Source organism: Callospermophilus lateralis, chromosome 9 (assembly GCF_048772815.1).
Source record: "Callospermophilus lateralis isolate mCalLat2 chromosome 9, mCalLat2.hap1, whole genome shotgun sequence".
Taxonomy (NCBI): Eukaryota; Metazoa; Chordata; class Mammalia; order Rodentia; family Sciuridae; genus Callospermophilus; species Callospermophilus lateralis.
The window spans coordinates 52282266-52303356 of NC_135313.1; the positions used below are offsets into that span (position 1 = coordinate 52282266).

Here is a 21091-nt window from a genome sequence, read left to right on the forward strand (position 1 = left end):
GATAAATTTAATTTCATATTAATAGAAACTGTTAAGAACATTTACATTTTTGTACTTTACAGCATAATACCCCCAAAGGAATATTTTTTCCATAAATAAGATCTTGCTTATTTGTATAACTAAAATAGCAGTTTATATTCTTTATGTAAAGCTAAATAACTTAATAAATGATTGTTTAAAACTGTTAAATCCATTCAAGTACGTATGGATTCATTATTAATATTCTACATAGTCCATTACTAAATTTTTCTATTATCAATTAGTATCCATTTATAAAGATTCATTTTTAAGATTGATTTTAGTCAGTTGGAATACAGCAGATAAATTAACACAGTTCAGAAGTAACACGCATACACTTTTGCTATATATTAAAATGTATGGTAACTATACCATACATAGAGGGTTCTGAATAATTAATTATTTTTTACAATTTAAAAATCAAATGATTGCTATTTTATGTTTGTATAAAAATACTAGTTTTTTTCCTAAAAAAAGTCAAGTGAAGTGAAAATTTCAAATAAGTTTATTGAAAATTTTTTTTTTCTAACGGCTTGCTCATTTTCTACAGTAGTTGTTTTCAAATATGTACAGAAAAAATAAACCTGAACTCTATGCTATAAGTAAAACAAATAATGTTAGAAATTAGCCTTTAGGATCAGTGTTACATATTTCAGAACATATTAGAAAATGATCTAATTATTGTTTGAATTACTTAGGGAAAAATCAAACCACAGAATTATTCTGATTACCTAGATTGAAGATTCTAATAACAAAATAGATCAAAATTTAGACTAAGGGACAGTTGTTTGAATTTATGGGTTAAAGACATATTTGCTTTCTCCTCAAGTGTAAATAGCTTTTGAATACCATGTAACTGTGATTCAGAATGTCAAATTACAGCATGTATTGGCTTTAAATAGCAGAAAGGCAATATTTTGTGTCATATGAAGGGCAATCAGGAAAGACCAAATTTTTTTCTTAAGAGGAGAAAAGAATATTAAAAAGAAATGATATCTGGGAAAAGAAAAATCTGGTCCCCAGAATAAAAGGGCCACTGAGTAAAGAAAAAGCATCACTATTGACACTGAAAAGCACTGTCCCTATTACTAAGGATTATGAAATACCATCTCATTCTTATCTATTATGGTTATTATCATATATCAACACAGACATTAAAATGCAGACTACATGGTGACAAAGAAGTTTTGGAATAAACCCATAGACTATGTCACAGCATATATGAGTTGTTTATACCTAACTGTTCATTTATACCTGAACAAATTTTTAATAAACATAGTAGTGATTTTCAAATGATGTATTGAAAATTTGGTTGCGATATTTTATTATTTTGCTGAATTTCATTTAAGAAAAAAGGCTATCTGCTTCACCTATTTTAATACTTATGTATTCTGGATCATATTATAAAAATACATCTGTAGAAACTTAGAGGATTATAAATTTCTCATGAAGAGACATTATTTAGTCTGTATCATTGGTATGTATTTGCCAAACATTTTAACACTGGAAACATTAGAAGTGTCAAGATTTGGCACAGAGAAAGGCCAACATGACCTTTTAATGATGTCAATCAACTGGAGGCAGGAGTTTATCAATGATTTACTTGACATCTATCATTTCCTGTAGACATGAACTGTGTGCACCATGCTTTCATAGGGTCCAAGGATTACATTGCCTGAATTCACCAATGTTTTTAGTTTTTCAAGAGCAAGTGAACCACATATTAGGGGAACTAGAGGGCTGTGAATTCCATGGCCCTGGAGGATAGATATATCTTCCTTAGCACCAAGGGTAGGACTGTGGAAACAAGCCAAGGTTGAAGCTGCCAGCTGATGGCAGTGACATGGACTGGTCTCTGCTATGAGGCAAGACCACTATATAAAAATAAAGCTGCTTCTGAGAAAATTCTCCCCAAATGATTTTGTCAGAAGGAAGGCCATTCTTCACTTCTTGATCTAGCAAAGTTTTTATGTCTCCTGTCTAATTCCAGGTTCATTCTCCTAGGAATCTGGTGACAGTCCAATAAGATTAAACCAAGAAGGCATAGCCATGTTCAGATTTAACATAGCAAGCATAGCTGGGGCATGTGAGAAGATACATTTTTTATGTGAAATTCTTACACCTGCAAAGACTTGCCCACACTGACTTTCAATAGATTACACATTATACAATGTAATCAGATTCAGGTAGTCAGTATATCCATCACCTCAGACATTTATCATTGCTTTGTGTTGGAAGCACTCAAAACCCTCCATATTTTGAAATGCCTGATTTATTGTGGTGAACCATAATTATCCTGCTATTGTTGAACATTAGAAGTTATTCAACCATACCCTTGTATGGTAATTCATTGCTCTGGTAATTTTTTAGGGGGGGGAGGGTGCGTACAGGGACACTACCACTGAGCCACATCCCCAGCCCTATTTTTTTGTATTTTATTTAGAGACAGGGTCTCACTGAGTTGCTTAGCACCTTGCTTTTGCTGAAGCTGGCTTTGAACTTGTGATCCCCCTGCCTCAGCCTCCCAAGCCACTGCTCTGGTGATTTTAAATGGGATTTTTCTTTTTTAGATTTATGTCAAAATAGAGAAAATCTTAAAATACATTTGGGTTTCATCTCTCAAAATCAAATGTACTCTAGTATTGTTTGCAGAATATCATCTCACTTCAAAAGTGTTCACCTTGTCACATCCAAAGTCTTGTCACATCCATCTCCCTCTGCATTATATATCATGGACAAACTAGGAATAGCACAGTTCTCCCAGCTGGCTGTCACTTACATGGGCTAAATAGTCACAGAGAATTTTGCTGACGCAGGCAAACTCTACCTAAGAAGACCAGCTAGCTTTGCATAAAAGTAAACATGGGTGCACACTAGGCAGGTAGAGAGTTTAGAAAAATGAAAAGAAAGATGACAGTACTTGTAATTCAACCATGTTGAAAGACTTGATACATCTAGCAGCATCTTCCTTTAAAAACAAACAAACAAACAAAAAAAAAAAAACAAACCTACACTGTATTTTTTGAACATCTGCTATCCAGTAGAGGAAGGGAGCTGGTGCTCTGTCTGATGACTTAATTCTTTTGAGGTATCCAGTTGTGCAAAAATCTGATGTGTCTGAACAATGTTAATTATATGGCGTGATGTAGTTATAGAAATCTGACAACAATGACAGAGAATAAATAGTTTAATGAGGGCTAGGATATAAAAGGTTTCTGGGGAGCCACGTCTTCCCAACATATAAATTATTGCCTTTGTCTGAGTTAAATGCTTGGGTAAAAATGGCAATGCTACCATGGTGGTTAAAAAGATTTAATGCCTTGGGGGGAATAATTATGCACATAAGCCAATCTCTGAGCTGGGTTCCTGCCATCCCCTTTCTGCAGGCTCCCGATGCTCATCTGTATGGATGCAGAGATGTACATACCACAGGTGAAGAGAGAGAGTCACCAAGGAGTTGTGGGAATTGATGATTGAATCTCACTATAAATATTGTATTACCATTATACTTGTTCCCTTTTATCTTGTTTATTTCCTACCACTTGCTATACATTAGCATTTTGACAGTGATCAATTTGAGCCTCCTCCTTTTCTTTAGTGCATATACTGCAGTCAAATCAGAGGATCACTGGGACCCAGAAGAACCTGAGAATTTAGCTAGTTCTTGACATTTATCTGCTATAAGGTTTTCAGGCAAAAAAAAAAAAAAATTAATCTGCCAGATTTCCATCTACGCTTTTTATAATCCATGAGTTTTCTTTTCAATAACCAAATCTCTCCCACTACAATTTGTTAAGTGTTTTGTTTTTTCAATTTAGTAACCCGCCCCCATAAAAAAAAAAAAAAATGACAACACAGAAAAGAATGAAGTAAAATTTTCTGTTAGCCTTCAACTTGTTTTGGAGTATCTTATATTTCTGTAGATATGCATATACACATGCAGTCACATTGGTAAAATGATACACACGTTTTGTATATTTGATCTCCATTGTATACCCAGCTCTACATCATTTTTCCTACTTCTTACATAGTACATACTTTCTTATGTCACTGAATATAATTTATAACATTTCATAACATAGACATACATAGTCCTCTGATATAAAACATCTAGGATGTTTCCATATATTTGTGATTGCACAGAAGGTAATTAACATCTTCATATAATAATTTTAATTCTTTATTTTTAGTCTTTATTTCTCTTCTCTGTGTCTATTCTGGATTCCCAAACTGGGAGCTCATACACTCCCTAAATGTTCTCTCTATCACATAAGTTAGAGTCTAGTTAATAGTAATTATCTTTCATCCACAGAGACAGATACTTGTAGAAAATTGAAAAGCTGATTATGCTTCAGTTTTTCCTCAGTTAAGCATAATCTCGCCAGAAATAATAGTAGTGATAATACTGTTAGGTGGTTTTAAGTAAAACCTAAGTGCTAAGTATAAGAAAATGAGTACTTCTGAACAATTTTACATATTTTAGATGATACCTATGAAAATGGTTGAATTAATGGATAAAAGGTGCTAGAACTTAATATTCACATGATATAAAAATCTAAAATCATAATACTTCAAATTAATATGATTCATTCTCAGATACTTTCATTTTCCCCTGTAGTGGAAAAAATAATGGAAAACCAACAGTCTCCCCAAAAGCAAAAGAAAAACTAAAGGTCTGCTTGCTTTTTTGAAAAGTTTTTTTTCCTTTTACTTACTATGATTTATATTTTCAATTCCCCAAACATGAAATCCACATTCTCTGGAAATCTTCACAAAAAATAAAAACTTTTACTTCAACCCTGATTGAACTAAAGGTTATATGTGGAAGAAGCTTGGGAGGAGCACTGGATTTGGAGATCTGTGACGTTGGGCAATTTGTTGAAGCCACCACAACCTCATTGTCTTTATCTGTACAATAGCTGTCAGAAGATCCAACTGGAAAGCCTGATGCATACCTGTTCCTTCTGCCCCTGCTTTTAAATGATAATGCAGGTTACTCTGAGAAATGCATTTTTAAAGTAATTTCTCTTCTTTGAGTGAAAGTTATAGAATAAAGCTGTGTTTGTAGGTGAATGGTTACCATTTGCCATATAAAGTCATAAACATGCAGACAACCTAAGAACTGATTAAACATAACACCCCAAACAGAGAAAATGTAATAAAAAGTTAAAATCATTAAGTGAAACAAACAAACAAACAACAAAAAAAACAACAACAACAACAACAAAAAACACCTGTCCTCAGGTTACTCTTTTTTTTTTTTTTTTTTTGAGTCAGTATTTTAGAGGCTTCTTTCCACATTTCCAGAGAAATTCTTGTTAATATGAACACAAGGACCTCTCCTTCTAATTGGTACTTGGTTTACTCAAAATAAGATGTATGTCATCCTTCAGCATGCTACATTCAAATGTATATGATATGCAGGAAGCTAGCATTTTATAATGGCAAAAACCAGACCTTGGTCTGTTGTATCTTTATCATCCTTAGCCATCTCTCTTGCTTTCCCTTGCTCCAAATTATGCTATCTTTGTGGTCTTGGCCCTTCTTTCCTTCAAAATCTAGGTACATTTCCCTTTTACACTTTTTTTCAGGCTCTCCTTTGCTGTTCCTATTTTTAACTTCCTAGCCTTGCCTTTACCAAAATAAAAGTAGCTAGCCAAGTAAAAGTTGAATCCCCAAATAAAGGAATAGAGGAATACAGAGGCATAAGCAAATACCTGAAATCTGGACTCCATGAAGGTAGAGCATAATTATAATTCTGTCCTCTGCCACTATAATGTGCCAAAAGTAGTGCACATTGAATGGTGTTTTAAAAACAATTGCTGAAATATATAGCATATGGACATGTTATTTTATTTTCTATTTTAGAAAACATAGTCCCAGAAATCACACTCATCTTTTTGGCTCCAATGCTGGCTGGCATGTGGTGTATTTTTGCTTTGGGCCCAGGAATATTCCCCTCCCCCTTTTTAAATTGTTAATACATATCCAGTAAAGAAATAAAGAGATGAGATATTCCTTTTTGGATGTTTACTGAAATATACTTATTGCTTTTAAAACTGTAAGGCTTGTTCTTTTGTTAAGAGAACCCTATTTCAAAAATAATGACGTTTACTTTGGAGTCAAACAAACAAATCCATTGTGAAACTAAAATTTCATTGGAGTTTCAAGTTATACCAAATAATAAATTTGCATTTTCCGATCCATGGTGAATAATAGTATTTTGATATTCAATCTCCTTTAAAACATGTATCATATACAGTTTCTTTTGTAGATCAATTTCTCTTTTGTCTGTACCAAAATGTATTTTAAAATCTTAGAAGAAAAAAAATATTGGGGGATAAAAAGGATACTTTTTAAAAAGTCACATTTTTACAACTTATTTTATAAACTTACTGGCAGATGTTTAAATTTGTTCCTTTGTGCAAGGAGTAGAAAATATCACTTGGAATTTTAAAGAAACAGCATGATCAACTCAGAATTTATATCTCAAAACTCCAGAGAAGAAACTTATTTTTCCATAATTTTTTTTGGCTGGATAGGCTGAGGAGGCAACATCTACTGACAGTCACTGTATTGTTTGTTAGTTGCAAGCAAGGTACGCAGGGAGTGTGTGGAGTCGGGCCAGTCCTCCAGCAGGCTTAGGACACAAGGAAGAGTTTGTGAAGGCTCACACTGAATCTGTAATAAAACTTGGGGCAGGTTAACTTTTACTTCTGCTCTTGATACATCTGCTATACAGAAATTACAGACTGGCTGAATTGACTATTGCTAAGAAAGATGCTTCTAGGTAAGTATACAAATGATAGATTTGTTGTTCTAAAATGATAGAAAATATCTATTATAGGTGTACTTGGCTCTAGTTGTAATTTTCCAGGGTTGTACAGATTTCAAAAGTGCTAGACGATGCTATAATTAGTGTTATTTATCCTACCAGATTTTTAGGTAGCAATATTTGGCTATTTAGAACAATTTGAGAAATGTATGTAGTTGAAGAAGCAGTCACGATTAGCATTTGATCTGTGGCTCTTTTTTCCTTCCATTAAAATGAGCATAACATTGTGGGGTTTCATCAGTAGTCATTTAGAAACAATAGAGATTTCAAGGTCTAAATTTGGACATGACTTCTTTTAAAAAATATATTGGACTTCTATATATTGTACAATGCTCTAATGTGTCTTCAGAAAAGGCTGGTTCTACATGATTATTTTATTAGTGTTTAAGATAATTGAAAATGCTTAAGCTGTCAGCCTAAAATTAATTTCAAGTAGTGCAATGTTGAAAAGGTGAAGTGTTAATATGCTATATATTTTTAGCATATTCACAATTGTGCATTATATAAAATACTTTAAATATAATATCTGCATGCATTAGTCTTAATAGAAATCTGACATAACCATTCAAAGAAGATCTGATATAGGAGGCTTCCTCACTTAGTAGAGAAGCATAACTAAATAAGAATTTCATCAGAAGCTACGTGAAACATTTAAAAAGCTTCATTGATAAAATATGTCATTTACTGTCAAGTTCATGTTATAAAACACTGGCTGAACTTTATGACTTGGATTATTTATTTGGAAAGCAAACATTTTTTCTAATAGATTATATCAGTAAGTGCACAATGAGTTGAGAAATTTTCCAACTAATAAAGACTATATAAATATCTGAAGTCTCCAGGAAATTAGGTGAAAATGTCTTTTATTGCACTGATTAAGCTTTGACCAATTGCACACATTGCCTCTGAAGTGAGAGCAATTTCAATATATATTTTGGAGTTATTAAGACTGTCACTATTAAAGATGTTTGATAATCCATTTGGGATATAGTAAGCATACTGCAAACTATGTTAATCGTTTATATTTTTATATTTTGTTATTAGTATGTTTAAATGATTTAAATATTACATAAGTCTGCACAGAGGACACCTATTTGATGATGTATTTGGGGGTCAAGTTTTTCTGAAATTTCCAGGCTATTTACTTGGTAACAGTGAAGTAAACACTGGTCTGTGAATTAGGAGATTTAGGTGTTTAGGAGATTTCTGGCTCCTCAATACTGCTTCTAACAATTGGGTTACCTCCTTTATAAAATGGTTTCTGAAAGTTACTCTCTTTTTGCTATCCCTCTTCTGCCTTCTTAGTTTCTATTATTCTTTCATGTTGGAGACACTATATACACAAGTAAAATACATTGGAAATTTTAAACAAGGACCATCCTTTCACGTGGGAACTCCTTTTAGGTCAAAAGGTTTAATGTAATGCCATTGATGGACAGTGAACAATGTAGGCAGCTTAGGGGAATGGTCCCTGCCTCTAGAAAGTGTACCTACACTTCTGTAAAACAGCCACCAGTTTCATCATTTACCAAGGCCCTAACACATACATTCTTTCATAGTTCTCAAAAATCAGACAATTCTTACCAATACCCACGTTAGTTATATTATTTTTAAAAAGTGATCTTGCAGCTGAAATCATCTCTATAGAAGCTTCTCACATGCAAAAATCTCAAAATATTTTTATACCATTATCTATGGTATAAAAACTATTTGCCCCAAATTTTCTCCATTTGATTGAAAATTAAAAGTTTGTAGACTTGAATTTTCCATCATTTCACTGTGGCTGAGAATAGTGAAGAATGAACTTGAGATGACAGGTGTTTGAATCCCTTCTCCTCTATTTCAGGGAGTCAGGAAAATCACATGTCCTTTCTACATTCATTACCTCTGTAAATGAGGATACAAATATTACAGATTGCTGTAAGAACTAAATGCATAACATTTATTAAGTGTCAAGTGTAGGACTTTAGCCTTTCCAAGTCAGTAAATAATAAATAGTAGATTAAATATTGTTGTCTTATTAAGTTATAGCCAGGTTTCTCTTTGGATTCACCACACTTTCTAGGATTTCTGAAACTTTATGGGTTTTATGAAGTTATTTACTTCAATGTTCCAATAAGATAAGTGAATTATTTTCCTGTTTAAATTTAGAGTCAGCTAGAGCTAACTCTAAATTATAGTGGTGAGCTATAATTACTTGAATGGTTAAGACCATTTTGGCCTCTGGGAATAAAATGTTGGGTTTCACAGTACATGTGAAAGAAGTATTTGTGAATTCATCTGTCTTCTATTCATACCTTGCTTAAAATGAGCCATGGTGCTGTGCCATTTCTTTGGAACATTACATAAAGTTCCTTATTCTTGGCCACGTAGCAGTTGAGAATATGCAAACATGCCTGAAAGGAACCAAACAGTAAATTCTTCACAGGCAGGAAAGCTAATATTTACACAATAACCAATAGGTGATGGTCACTGAGATGGCTTATGACTGAGTTTTCTTGTTCCTCATGAATGGGGAGCTAGCATCTCCTTACAGAACATACTTGTGTTAATATGTTCAACAGGATAAGATTGAAGGACAATTGTGATGCAGGCATTTCAACCCCAGAGGCTCTATGTTCTTCTCCTGTCCTCTGCTGCAATAAGGAATGCTCTAAACTCTCCTTCTTTCCTCTATCAAAGTAGATTTCTGATCTTCTGTCCATGCCAAGAGATAAATGACTTAGGAGGGGTTCATCAACAGTTTCCATGTATTTGCATATTAACATGCTTAAAAAAAAACAACTATAAGCTAGTATAGAAAGCCCTAATTCCATGTAATTATAAGGAATACCAATGGGTTATGAGATTTGGAAGAGGTCCATCCTCTAAAGCATTGCCCCAAGAGGCAAAACTTCACACTAGGGAACAAAAAATCTTATTCTTTTTATATATAAAGTACACATATAAAGCATAGATAAATTAACATAAACAAAGGGAAATGATAATAGGAAAAATATCTAAGAAGTCCCCATGAGGGTGCCATTATGAGAAAAAAAAAGGAAGTGAAACACCAATTTAGTCATGAGTATCAAAAGACTCTGTGAGCTGTGGAGTATGAATCTTTACCAAATTGTTTCTAAACATGTTCAATATGAAAGTAACTTATGCCTGATTTAATATCTTAAATCTTAAACTAACATTTGTGTGTTAATAAATCAAATATGGTCTATTGTACCATTACTCTTTTTTAAAAAAAATTTTGTAATTGTAGATGGACAGCATACCTTTATTATTATTATTATAATTATTATTATTATTATTATTTTTAATGTGGTGCTAAGGACCAAACCCAGTGCCTCACACGTGTTTAAGCAAGCACTCTGCCTCTGAGCTGCAGCCCTAGCCCCCTCTTTTTAATTATAAGGAAATGGGAAAAATTTGAGAACAAGGTGTACTTGGATGTGAATCCCAGCCCCACCTTTTTTTATTTGCTCTATGATCCTTGGCATGTCACTTACCTTCTGTAAGCCTCAGTTTCCTTGTCTTTAGTTTACTTGGGGATGGTTATATCCACCTGGTAAGAGTCCAGTACTGTGAGGATTAATCAAAACAATGTTTATAAAGCCTTCTGCACATTACCCAATTCTCATTACTCAATTAGTGGCTATAATTTTAGGTTGTGCCTTTTAATACAAATTTTAAGCTTTAAAAATATATTTTAAAAAGATATTTAGAATTGAGTAATAAACATATTATTATCCAGGAAGGACAAAGTTTCCTCTAAGACAAATGTTAATAGTACCTATAAAAAGAAAGATAAATTTTTAATATTCATTTAAACTACAAACCACACCTATTGGCATAAACTAAAAACTTTCAGATGTTAACTGACATGTACTAAGTTAGAGGATAGAGTTGTTAATTGAAAGAAAATACCACTTAAAACATGAGAATTCATATGCAGTTGGGTAAATTTCAGTATTGGTATAACTCTGAAGAAATGTTTGCTTTCCTGAAAGGAAAATCTTCAATTTGTATTCATTCTGATTCTTTTCTTTCTCTCTCCTTCCCTCTTAGTTCTGCCTCTTCCTCTGCTTTTATGATATACTCTTAAAACTGTCTCTCAATGTTGTTTCCAGATTAATTCATTTTCTTTTACTTTGTAAGGTTAATGCTCATTTCTACAGGTGAAACTCCAATAGAGAAGAAGGGCTACTTTAATTACAAGTATTGTGACATAACATATAGAATAAATGAACAAGTCTGATATGGCTAGTATAGTCTCCCTTTCCTATACAGTGTGTGTGTGTGTGTGTGTGTGTGTGTGTGTGTGTGTGTGTGTGTATTTATTTATTTATTTCCTGGTGATTTGTCTCCTTGACCATGTTTCCACTTTCTTTGGGAGAAGTCATTTAATAATGAATAACCATAGCATAGTGCTCTCCGTGCCAGAGTGCAGCTTTGTAATTCTTATCTTAACAGCAGAGAACACAGGAGTTTGAGAAACTGAATTAAAAGAATATTATATGTAGGCAACAGAAACTTATCCAGCAGAAAAAGCCCATAAGTTTTCAAATTTAAAAAGCATCAGTGGTATAATTATTAAAGACTCTCTTCCTAGTTTTTCAAGGAGCTGAGAAGACAGTTTTTCATGGTAGAAAAACATCACATTTCCAAATCATATGAGAAACCAGAGCCTCTTTTTGAATAAAATGTATTGGTTCAGATTCTATAACCTTATACTTTAAAAGTATACTCTAAGAGGGTTTTGGAAGGAGTTTTTGTTGTTGTTTTGTTTTTTAGAGCTTTATAGTTCTACATAATAGTTATAGGAGTTTGATTTTATTTCATGACCACCCCCATATCCCTTCTCCTTTTCCCTCCTACCCTCCCTCCCATCTCTCATTCTGCTTCCTCTATTCTATTAGCCTTCCTTTTCCTCATCTATTAATTTGTATTTGATTGGTTCTTTCTACCTATGCATAAAGGTGAAGTTCCCTGTCATATATTTATATATGCACATAACATGATTTTTTTAAAGAATTCTTTCTGCATTGCCTCCCCCACCCATCCCTCCACTGTTCTTGATCATCTTCTATGTTACTGATCTTCCCTTTATCTTAATGTTATCTTATCCTTCCCTCCCTCTTTCCTTTATTTTACTGTAGCTTCTACATATGAGAGAAAATATTGTAGTTTGAGTTTCTGAGTTTGGCTTATTTAGCATAATAATAGCATAATACTTACTTAGCATAATAATCTCCATTTCTATCCATTTGCCAGCAGATGCCATAATTTTGTTCTTTTTTATGGCTGAGTATAACTCCATTGTATATATATTTTGACTTTAAAAAGCCACTAGACTGAAGAGTTGAATTAAAAATCCATGTCTACTAAATGACACCCTGGAAGTTCTGGTGCATAATAGATATTCTTTAATCCACATGGAAGGGTTGTAAGGCTACATACTGCCCTTGCAGGGGAAGAATCTGAGTTTTTAAAACAGAAGACAAATGTTTTAGCATAAATGGTGAGATCTGAATTAAAGCTTCTTTGAGCACTGTTATGATTTAGATGTAAGGTGTCCTCCAAAAGCTCTTGTGTGAAACAATGCAAAAAAGATTTAGAGGAGAAATGATAGTGTTATGATAGCCTTCACCCAATCAATGAATTAATCTCCTGATGAGATTAACTGTATGGTAAATGAAGGTGGGTATGGGGTGGCTGAAGGAGGTGGGTCACTGGGGCTGTGCTATAGGGATATATATTTTGTATCTGGTGAGTGGAGTCTCTCTCTCTCTGCTTCCTGCTCATCATGTGAGCCGCTTTCCTCCACCACCTTCTACCACCATGATGTTAAGCCTCACCTCAAGCCCTGAGGAATGAAGCCAGCTGTCTGTGGACTGAGACCTCTAAAACTTTGAGCCCCCAAAATAAACTGTTCCTCCTCTGAAATTGGTCTGGTTGGGTCTCTTAGTTTCAGCAGTGAAAAAGCATATTTTCCTAAACCTGGAAATATACAACTATCTTCTCCAAGATTTTAGAAAAATATTCACAAACTTGAACTTGGAATCATAACATTGTAAAGAATTAATACAGCATGGTCTGTTCCTATTGATTTTAGTTAAAACAGGCAAAGTAACTTAATCAAAATATCTCATCTATGAAAGTTGGCATCAGAAAGTTGTTTATTATTTTCCTCTTTAGGATAGATGGCCCAGAAGTTTATTATCCCCTTGTGAAAGAAAGTCACATAATGTCCCCTACCCTGTCCCTTGATTTTATTTGTACCTTGCCAAATCCAAGGTCCTCCTTCCTAATCTACTGGCAAATTGATTGAGCCAGACCCATGACATTTTTTTTCTCTGTTAAAACATTGTTTTTAACTTCTGTTTCCCCTGTGCATTTCCATTTCTTTCTATGGAAATATTCCAAAATAATTTAGAGAATCGTTGCCAATTATTTTTTCATTCATTCAGAAAGGTTAAAGTGGCCTTAGCTAATGTGGGTAGGCACTGATGGATCTGGATATGTTCTGTAGCTCTGGAGTATTGTTGAACTGAGCAGCTTGCCACTGATGGTCACATTATATCTTTGTTTTTTTTGTTTTTTCTTCTTTCCTTCGGACCTTTGAAGATACCATAATATGGAAAAAAGATGGGTTGGTTTGATAATTGATTTGTTCTTGATATATTGGTACTCAGTTTCATAAAGAGTAGCAAAACCTGACTTTATTCCATGATGTGTTGGTCAGAGATTTGACTGGATATGGAAGGCATAACCAGCTCAGATTTTGAACGGGAATTTAATAAAGAACCTATTTGCAGAGATGTGGGAAGTTTAAGGAAATCGACCACAGACGACAAGGTGTTTTTTGACCAAATGTAAATTCCTTCATTCCTCAAAGGGGAGATCAGATAATGAAGGTGTCTCTTGAGTCCCTTAAGTCTACAAAGAGCTGCAACTAGAGGCCAGAAGAAGGGCTCCTCAACAGGAACTGTTTTTGTGGAGAGATGCCATTCCCAGAATACAGGCAAGGAGGAAAACCAAAATACCTCAGCTTCTCACTTCATCTGTCCTCCTTTCTCCTGATGGTGCCTCCCACTGAGTAAAGCCAACTCGAAGCCACAAGTATTGAAGTGCAAGGAAGCAGAGGTCCCTTATTTTGTACCTCACACCCAAAACGATGAAGGCTAGAAGAAGGATATGGGCACAGGGACCAAGTAGCTCACATGGTCTCTTCAACTCATCCCCAAACATCTTCCTTATATAGTTTTCAATTAGAATGATAAGTGATGGAAGTGTTCTTTTAGTACATCATATTCTTCTCTGCTTTCTTTAATATTATAGACATAGTTTGGCTTTTAAAAATGTTTTAATTCAGAATCCTTAAAGCAATGGTTAATTGTTGTTCTTTGCAACAAAATGGTATTCAGAGTCTCCTGAGGGAGATCTGTTGGCTCCTGAAAGAAATGATCCCAGCTTGTTGGGCTTCTACATTTTGACTACATTTTTTTTTTTTTTTACAGTGTATTGATATTCTGTTGCATCAGCTGACAAAGAGTCACAACTGTCTTTGGGCTTGTCTATAGCAATGCTAGCTCCTAGATTTTAGTTCTACTGTTTTCATTCTTCTATGAATTTGGAGAAGACATAATCATTACTTTAGTCATTTGCTCAACATTTTTTTTTTTATTGAGTATCTATTATGTTACATACACTAGACACTGTGGTCTACCTGAGGTGGGGGGGGAAGTCTTCTGCCCTTAAATAGCTTTTATCTCAATTTTTCTTTTCTTTAACTAAGGCTAATCTCAGGGACTCTTAAGAATCCTTAATCTTATGCTTTCAGGGGAGTTCATGAGACCAATATTGTTCAATTCTGAAGACTTAAAATTACTAAATAAATATAGGTAAGGTATTTATAGTACATTATTTAGTATTGATTGTTATTATTCATAATTTCTGAGCATCTGCTGTGGTTTCATATGTAGGGGCTGAGAAATTAATGAGACATCTTAATGTTCAGGGACCACTCATCTAGTTGGGAAGCAGATATGCAAATAGCTACGGTGGCAAAGTGTCAAGATCTATAGGACTAGCAAATGATTCCATTGTCCTGGATGAGGGTGAGATGTGGTAATAACCATAAGACCTAATTTCCTGGCTGCTGAGGCAAGCAGTTTAAAACCTCACTGTTAGCAATGTGTGCTCTTATTAAATAGGAGTCTCATAAGTACTCACTTGTAAAAGCGGGCTTTCCCAGAATCCATTGGCACAAACTGTTCAACTCTTTGAAGTACACATGAAACAGTTCCAGGAACAGTGTTAACACTGTTTGGGATAAACTACATGATTCTGAATTAGAGGGTTCAGCAGAAACTGTAGTTTAAAGATTCTTATGTGTATACTTCATACCAGTATTACATTCCTCTACTCTAGAAAGATACTCAATGAAACTATGAAAAAAGAGACCATATAATCATGAAAAAGCTATCCTAACAGTAGTTAGCATCATTCATATATCTTAATATTTCTAACTATGAACTCCATAGTTACTTAAAAGGTCAGAGTCCCTGTCATATTCCCAAGTCTGTCCTGTGAAATATACTATCTAAGTTAAGAGTTTCTGGTCTTCTGATATATTGAAAAGGAAAGTCAACCATTTTGTTTTTTAAATCTAACTAAGAATATACATTTTCTCTGGCAGTACAGTTTTGGTATGTCCAGTGAAACTCCATTTTTCTAAATGATAGAAACACTTATATGGAATGTATTTTTTGATCTCTTCCTCCTTTTATTTTTAGAGGAAAGGTATTCCTCATAAAGAGGAGGGTAACTAATTGTTAGGCAGCTGTCATTATGTAAGTATCACTTGTCCAAAGAGTGGACTAAGAGACAACAAAAGGTATAGCAAAAGAGAGAGCTTTATAACAGTCTTGCAAAACAGGCAAGACAGGCATCTGGGGGCAGGGAGCAGGCACACCCAGATTGGGTACAATCAGCATTTTATCCCCTGGAGCACAAGGTCCCTCCCCTGGTTCCTCCCTGGCTGAGCACTAGGGAGATGTATAATCTCCCTGAATATTATCTAGATGTTCCTGTGGCCTATTGGGTTATTTAAAGAAATATACCTTTATTTTGTCCCCACTTCCCTTTTTCCTTTTGTGGAAGAAAATTCCCCTTGGTTTGAATGCTTTTGGGCACATACACACTTTATCTCTGTTGCTCAGGTTGGCCCTTCCTTCTCACTTTCTGTTTGTCAAGGGACTGTGAATTTTTACACTGTTGTGTTAACTGCTTGTAACTTTTCATCCTGCTTTTCCCTCCAGCTGCCTTTTATGTAACTTTTCATTCTGCTCTCCCCTCCAGCTGTCTTTCTTACATCCCAATTTATTTTACATTTAAAGCTAAACAGGGTTTTTTGAAAACAGACCACTGGGCTTTCTATTTCTCACAACTATAACAATAAACCTGAGACTAAGAAACTTAGAAAGAGAAAAGGTTTATATTTTGTTTCCTAGTTTTGAAGTTTTCAGAGGATGTTAAATTGGCTCCATTTAACATCCCCATTTAAACCCTTTGGGCCTATGGCAAGGAAGCACATCACTGTGGTAGCACACGGCAGAGCAAAGCAATGTCCAGGAAGCAAAGATATAGGGAGAGACCTGGATCTCACAATCTCCTTCTAGGCCACACCCCCAATGGTCTAAAGGCTCTTATTAGACACCACCTCTTAAAGGTTCTACCACCCCCCAATAGCACCACCCTGGGGTCAAAGTCTTTAACATGTGGGCCTTTAGGGGACAGTCAAGATTCAAACCATACACTAATATTAGCCATATTCTCTTAGGAGGGTAATCTCCTTTAGGTTCAACTTGTACTTGAGGATTCCTACCTTACCTCCACTGAGCACTACCTCATACACATTACTTTGCTAATGATTTGGCACTCAGTCACCAAGGAGTCCTCTACAAGGCAATGTTCATATTTTTCTCTGTCCTCTTATGGATCCATATTTGGAGGTTCTTGTAAAAAACTATCTAGAGACTACCTTATTGGGATTTAGGTTTATTTTTATTTGTGATGAAAGAGGTAGTGTTTATATACCATAAAATATACAATGTGTCCCCGGGGCTAAAAAAAACAGCATCTATTTGTATTTATGCAATATATTAGCTGTATTAAAAATATTTTGCTTTGTATGTTTTCTTCAGTCTATAGGCACATTTTTAAGTGAAGGACCTCTTTGTGAAAAACAGTATGTTCAATTATTAATCTGAAGAAGTACAACAAATGTCTTATTTTCCTGGTATTTCAAGACATTTTGGACACTCAGTCTACTTTTTGATCAATTTTTATTTTGAGACAGGGATTCACTAAATTGCCGAGGCTGGCTTTGAACTTGAAATTCTCCTGCCTCAGCCTCCTGAGCTGCTACGATTACAGTGTGTGCCACCATGCCCAGACGTAATAATTCTTAAATGGCTCAGCATGAATATATATACATGTATATACATATTAATGATATTGCTTTATACTTCCAGGTCCTTCACTTGAAAACATATTATTGAACATACTGTCTCAAAGTGTAACGTGTTTATACTCTGTTGAAAATATATATATTCTGTTACCTGACTTGGGAGGCAACCTACATACTTTGATTCTTTTGCCAAATTTTCCTCTAATGGTGAAAAATTGGGGGAGAAAACATGCCCTCTGTAAATTTAGTCAGAATTATTTGAGCAATTTTATGGCTCTTTCCTCTATTGTGCAGTTAAAATAATATGTGACTTTTGTATCTTTGAGTTATGACAGTAGCAAGGGGAATCAAAAGGCATTATTTGCTAACGTTTGCCATATTGATATTAAAGATAACTATTATTCTATTTTTGCTTAATCAATTCTTACTTGTAGCAGGATATGATTGTATCAGTTGTCCACTGGATTTAATGCCTCTTAGTTATCCAGTAAAACAGTGAAAGGTTTAGCTATCAGTTAGCCAAGTCTTATGCTGTGACACACTGATTCAAAGAAAATTCATGTTATATAAACAAGCACAAAAGACTTACGTGTCTGGGTTTCTTTCTTCCTACCTCATTGATTTGCTTTTCTTCTATCTCTGATAAAGATGATGAAATATCTACCCTGTGTTGAATAAATTGTTAAGTTACTGATATAACCAAATGACTGGAAAAGGCACAGTGTCAGCCTCAAAATGACAGCTTGCTACAGGATTCATCTTTCAACAATAAAATTCCACAATATTTGCACCAACCTCAAACATTATGGATACATACCATGTTATCCTTTTTACATTTAGCAATATCTATTACTTGGGCTTTCATTTGTCTTCAAGTATCCCTTATCTTGAATAATGTATGTCATCTTCTCTCATATATATCTATTTCTATGATTTCCTTTAAATAAAAAAATCCTTATTTATCAAGGATACATTCTCCATCGACCAGTATCACAAACATGGAATTTTGACATAATGGAGTTAAATGTGAATCCGAATTTATTTCGTTTTCTCATACTTCAAACCAGTCCTCTCCTCATGTAATTATTCTGTTTTGTGTTGCCATATTAGAATAGCTGACACTGATACCTTATAACAAAAAGGAGACTAAGAGTTTTGGAGGCTGAAATTCTAAGATCAGACAGCCTCCATCTGTTAAGCCTCAGGCAAAACCCTCCGGGATGGGTCACAACATATGGAGAAGCAGAAAGAAAAACAGCTGTGTGCAGAAGGGACTAGGCATGTAAGTAGCCTCACTTTATAGTACTGCACTCTTGTGAAAACTATCACATTCCATGAGAACAGCATTAGTCCCTTCCAAGAGTGGTCTTCCCATAACCTCACCAACCTCCCAATAGGCCTCACCTCAACACTGGCATAACAGGGATCAAGATTTCAACATATGTACCTGGGGGAAGAAACACATCTAAATCATAGCACTTCCCATTGTGTATATGTATTATTTGCATATACACAATCTTTCCAGGTAAATTCCCTCACTCTTCTTATTCACTCTTCTAGAATCTTCACAGAGAAGAACTTTTTCACCGTGAGTATAGTCTACACATTATGTACATGACAATGAACACCAGTCTTCCATATCTCAAAAAGTGTTCAAATTTTATATATGTGAATATATATATATATATATATATATATATATATATATATATATATATATGAGTTTCTGGCTCGTGCATTTATTCTACAATATGTAATTGTTGCCTAATGTGCACCAGGTTCTGTGGTAAGCACTTGGTCTCCAGTGCTGGTAAGTCTTTTGTCTTGCCCTAGTAAAGTGAGAGCAGGCAAAGGAAAGATCCTAAAGTTGGAAAATATAAATAGGTATTATGATTAGAACTACATTCTTAAAACTTATTTTATACTAATTTTAATTTACTAAGCCAAACAAGACATTTTTTCAAATTAAAGCAAAACATATCTCCCCTCCAATGTGGAAGCCTCTTCCTTCCACCCAAGGTTCACTACCTCATTGCAAGCTGAGCCCCATGCCCCAAAAGGATACCCTCCTCATTATCAGGCACTAACACAGGCCAGACAACCCTTCATTAGCCCACTAGGCTGTGCCTCTCTTCACTGGTAAATCCTCTATCACAGACATCTTGCTCACCATATTTTGTCCTGACATCCTGTTCCATGCACCAAGCTTTGCCTGTCCCCCACTCTGACACAGATTATCTGGTTTTGCCCCATCCATTAATTTTAGAAAGAAAGTATTCATGGAAGTGATGAAAGAAGTGAATTCTTAAAAAATGTTATCTACTAGCATTTTGACTTGAATAAAAAATATGATCACTTAAATGTCTGAAGTAATGGATATGTCACTTACCCTACCCTGATCATTACACATTTGTATATATTTATTGAAATAACACATACCTTTTTTTTTCCCTTTGATATCTGGTATAGCTGTTGTTGAGGGAGACCTCACGTCAGTACCACAGCCACCAAAGCAGGAGACTGTGGCCACTTTGATCACTTCTTACTGAATTAGAGCACAGCCATCTCATGGGCCAGACTCAGGAATGAGCAATGTGATGGAGGCCTGGGGCCAAGGGTATGTGGACCACTTTGGGAGCTCTAGCCTGGTCACTTTGGGTTGGACATGGCATGGCTTAACTTCAGGATTGAAGGAACTTTAAGGATCAGGGAACTCGAGGGTTCCAGGCTGCTATAAGAACATTAGTCACTTTAGGCATTTTTAGGCCCTTTTGTGCTGACTACAGAACTTAATCAGTTTTCTCTGGGGAATGTTTCAGACTGTAATATAAGTATGCAGCTGACAAATGTTCTATTCACGTATAGATAAGACTTGGTATGGGAGGTTTGTACTGCTGGACTCCAGGGCGAGTTTATGTCACCCTGACCTGGAGGGCGGGCTGTCTGTTTCAGTCTAAAAGTCAAAGCTATGACATCTGACACCGATAACCAGAAATGATGTTTGTATGAAATTTTAATCCTTAAAATTTTACTGCTCCTAGGTTATAACTTTGCTTGTATCTATGATTTCATATAAAACAGTATAATATATTTATGAAATAGTTCTTTCAAATCTTTTCCCCCAAAGGAAGACAATCCTTGCCATTAGAAACAAACAAAACCACATACTACTAACCTGATTGTAATCTCTTTATCTGTGACTTTTAAACTAGGAACATATTTGTAATATATTCACTTTACGAACTGGAGATTGTGATTTTCGTTTGGCACATTAGCGTATCTTTCATTACATCAAGTGCAATGCCAAACCCATAGATAGACTCAGAGTATCTTAAGGTGTCACAGGAGCAAGTCTGGGAGAGTTATTTTTGGGTCCTGGGCAAGTACTCAGCCTGTCAGCAGGTGCTCACTTATTCATTCATTTATTCAGTGGATATTTATTGAGCGCCTCCTGTGCTCAACACACTGGTAAGTATGTAATAGGATCCAGAGTTGAATATGACACTAGGGTTGAGTTTTTAAAAGATCACATGGCAGCACTGTGAAAGATAGATTCCAAAAGGGTAGACAAAGGCAAGAGGCTAGCCAGACACCACTGCAGTATTCAGGCTAAAGATGCTGACACAAGGCAGAGGCAATGGAATGGAAAGAGGGTGGATTAGACTCAGAGGGCTTCTTAAACTTCCCAGGATTCTGAACTCCTATACTCATCAGAAAGAATGATCTTCTCCACGAGAGGAACTTGCACATGGACATGTTCATAACTACATTTT

The 21091-nt window shown here is 35.0% G+C and overlaps 1 protein-coding gene and 1 pseudogene across 4 annotated transcripts in view; one reads left to right on the forward strand and one right to left on the reverse strand.

The window, feature by feature from the left end:
• Positions 1-21091, forward strand: part of Znf385b (zinc finger protein 385B) — a 358632-nt gene that overhangs the window by 160234 nt on the left and 177307 nt on the right. The window lies entirely within an intron of this gene.
• Positions 1585-15108, reverse strand: LOC143407186 (acyl-protein thioesterase 1-like; annotated as a pseudogene).